This window comes from Capsicum annuum, chromosome 7 (assembly GCF_002878395.1).
Source record: "Capsicum annuum cultivar UCD-10X-F1 chromosome 7, UCD10Xv1.1, whole genome shotgun sequence".
NCBI classification, from domain to species: Eukaryota; Viridiplantae; Streptophyta; class Magnoliopsida; order Solanales; family Solanaceae; genus Capsicum; species Capsicum annuum.
Genome location: NC_061117.1, coordinates 214,716,185 through 214,720,555, shown reverse-complemented (window position 1 = coordinate 214,720,555; position 4,371 = coordinate 214,716,185).

Below are 4,371 nucleotides of genomic sequence, written 5' to 3'. Positions count from 1 at the left end.
ATGAGTTTAATCCTTGAAAGGAGAGAGTACCTTTAATTTTCTAATAGGTAAAATCTTAAAAACAAATTTTTTTGTGTTCTTTTTGTGAGATTTTTCATATTTTGTGAGGTACATCATTTGTCTAATCTTATTTTCAATTGACATAGGTTGATTAAATAGGAGAGTCAATTTGATCAAATTTTACACTAGCATGTAATTATTATATCAAAATGTAAAGTAGAATAAGGGAGAATTAGGGGTTATCCCATATTTGGACTATTCCATATTTGCTGGTGGGTATTATAGCTAAAATCAAAATTAAATTCGTACCAATATCTTGAGACTATCTGTCTTATATAAAAAACAAAGTTATAATGCTGAAATTATAATAAACTAATTAATTTGGGCATGACAATTGCAAGCTATGATTATAATTAGAAAATAACTTTATTTTGACCAAACAATCCCTCGAAGGAATAAATGTTCCTATTCAATTTCGTTGTTTGACCACTAAAGTCAGCAACTTTAAACCAGTTAATTTGATAGTGAAGTTATAAATTGAGTAAGATTAATAGGAATTGTTATATGGCATGGTTAATTTATCTATTATATTTATTATTTGCACGTATATTTCTAAAAAATAATAAGGCATAGCTATATTTTGAGTTTTATAACAAATTCACCTATTTTTTCTCAATTTGCGAACAGATGAACTAGAGTTAATCAATAATTTAAATAGAACAAACTAATGACAGAATCTTGTTTTCATTTTAAAATTATAAAAAATGATGGAATCTTTGACTATATCTATCGATGATGTAAAATTTCATCATAAATATAGTCACAAGCCTACCCTACTACTTGTCAACTATTTGTCCTTTAATTTATTTAAGATCTTCCGTGAAATGATCTTATGTTTAAATCTTTTTCCTTTTAATATTGTTAATTTATTATCGCGTGCGTACTAGTTAGATCACCCATTATTTTCCTTTGATTCATCAGCCTGACCACACCTGATACCTCCACCGGCGACCCTCCGACAATCCTCACAACCTTCTTACGTGCATACCTTACTACTCACATCAAATGCTTCGACTAACAATTTGGTATGAACGATGAGATCACGTCGACAAATCAGTCCGCCGATAATTTCATCCCTGTTTTTTCTTCTGACAAGGCACGAATCTATCCGCAATATACGCACTGTCATTATCAATGTTCTTGGCTACAATATAAATTAACAAACACTCGGCCACAAACTTCAACAACTTTGGCAATCACCCGAACTAACCCTGGCAACCAGGCCGGTTTGACCCGGTCCGGCCCACTGAAACGGCCTGGCCCGGTATGACCCGTCCCGATCAGTTCATGGGCTGTAGGATTCGAATCCCGGGTTGGGTTATTTTTTTTTTAGCCCAGTTAACCCGGCCTGGATCAAATTCGGTTCAGGCCCGCCGGTTAACCAGCCCGGGAACCTTTTTTTTTTTAAAAAAAAACAATTTTTAACTGTTTGGGCCATTATAACGTTGGGTCCAACGGCTATATGACCGTTTGGGCCCCAAAAACGGCTACATGCCCTTTTTAATTTAAAAAAAATAAAAATTCTCAATTAAAATATCTTTTTAAACAAAAAAAATTCCTATAAATACCCTACACTTTTAAATCATTTTCCATACAATTTTCATTCTCTCAAATCTCATTCTCTCTCAAATCTCAATTCTCAAAATTCAAATATTCTATATATTTCCTAAAGTTCTTAATTTAATTTTTTAATTTTGCGATTACAAAGTACGAGTGAAAGTTTCTAAAGTCGCAACCTTAGGATACTTCCAAAATTTGGTATTGTCATTCCATCTCTTACTTTTAATTTTTAATAAGTGTATTAATTGTTGAATATTTAATTTTATTATATTTGTGTATTTTAAATTTTTTTAGTTTGATTTATATTATGGATAAATTAAAAAACCTCACCACTAAAAGTGTAAAAAAATTTGTCCCGGAAGTGGTAGCGGTAGTAAAAAATGAATTACTAGCGCTAGAGGTAGTTCAAGTAGTAGATATACCCGTGTGCCTCCACCTCCGATACCGCTTAGTCAACCTTTTGAGGAGGAAGCAGAGGCGAACCCAGAATTTGAAGATAGGGGGTGAACCATTATCTTTAATATAGTCATGTCAATTATCAACTACATAATTTAGCATACAAATCTTTTAAACTTAAAAATTAGAAAAAATTATGAGCAAAATGATCAAATGTCTTTAATTTAGTACTAATTTAACAAAAGCAGATCATCCATTCATACTAGACATCGACGCATTTTCATATTCTAAAAACGGTCAGTGATTGTATATTTGCTTATATTTACAAATATATCCTTATTCTCAATGTAACAAACTAAACAATCACTTAAAAATGCATCACCAATACTGCTACGCAATTCATTCTTGATATGCTTCATGGATGAAAAAGCTCTCTCTACAGTTGCAATAACGACTGGTAGAATCAAGGTCAATTTCACAAGTACACAAGAGAATAAGTCTCCACAAGATTTGCTTTAACAATGCTTCTGCCAAATCACCAATTCCTTTCAAATTAGAGAATATAGAATCACCACGTCGCATGTGTATAATGAAAGTATCAAGTTGGTAACTAAGCTCCCGAAGCTTTGATTCACCAAACTCATCTGGATAATGTCTGGCCAATATCATTATTTTTTCCTTATCAAAATTAGTAAAAGCATTAGATAGATTCAAGCTTGCCATACCAATAAGCAAGTTACCACTCATAACATCAAAATGATTAGTAAGCTCTTGAAATTGCAAGTCAATCTATATATACATATAAAAGAGGATTAGAGGTATGTTGATGCGGCATGCCTCACAAGCAAGTATTCTTATTTATCTTTTTTGTCAATTTTTTGAAATTTTCTCTATTTCTAAAAATTTATCTACTATACCTTAAAAAAGATAATAAAAAAGTCACCTATTAAAAAATTGAAACGCCCTTTGTCATGCTAATTCATTTTCAAGTAATTAGCATTTACTAATATAGAAGATTAATGGTTGTAACTCCTATTTGAGTTACTCCTACTTCAGTCACAAAAAAAAAAAAACGTAAATTGAATAAAGAATGACTATATGACACAAAATTTGTAATTGGGGCATAATATAATATCCAAATTTTGAATATTCATTGATTGTGTATTTATTTTTGTATTTAAGAAAGAGAACATGAAAAATTTATTTAAAATGGCATCTTTAGCCACAACAACAACATAAATAGCAAATCTTGATATGAAGTATCTACGTGTTAGATTTCCTTTCATTTCCTGCAATGCAATTTAAGGTGTGCTTGAGTATCTTTCTAATTTGTAATTTTGATATTAAAATGATTTAATTTCATTTCAAATTGATAGTTTTTGTGTTTTTTTTTTTTTTTTTTTAATTTACGTGACTTTGATCATCTTTTTCTTTGTTCATGCATATTATGTAAGAAATTTCTATTTCTTTGTTTGTTTTCTGTTTATTAGTGGGTGGTTAATGATTGAAATGATATGTTGTTGTTTATTAGTGTCTCTGCGTATCACAACATATTGATGCATATATTGTTGAGAAGGAAGTCTCATAGTATATATAGAATTAATTGATTTTTTACATTGCTATGCCATTTTTACATACTAGATATTTAGCTTGAGATTTCAGAAACAACGTTTAAAATATATTAAATCTTGAAATAACTATGATTGAAAGAAAAAAGATTAATTTTAATAATGTCAATTTAAGAGTTTGAAATTTAGTCATGATGAAAATATAAAAATTATGTTCGTATAATTTACTTGGATAAACTCATTTTATTACATTCCCGAATCGTACTTTAAATGAGTAGTTTGATAACAAGTGAAATATAATTGTGTCAAGAAATATGAATTTGATTTTAAAGAATGTTAAAGAATTGAATAAGCTCGTTGGAGATGGTTTTTTTTTATCCAAACAACAGTTATAAAATTTTGCTAATCTAAATTTATTTAATTTTTCTATATAAAATTATATTTTATCATTTTACAATATGACTGACTTGAATGTTTCATTTGCATGTTAATCAATAGTTGTATCATTTTAATTTTATCTTATTACATTTTTAATGCTTCAATTTTTTTAATTAAAATAATAATAACAGAGTGAATTTAATTAACCACAGATTTATAATGTTTGAACATTGAAAGGTTCATAATATACTCTAGGGTTGGAAAAAATATTTTTGTATCTATTGATATGATATTACATGTGTTCGGTATTATTGTATACAATCAAAATATTTTATGATTATGTTTCATAATTTAAGGTCCTTTGATTATTTTTAATGTGTTAAAAATAGATTAAATTACATATTTAATA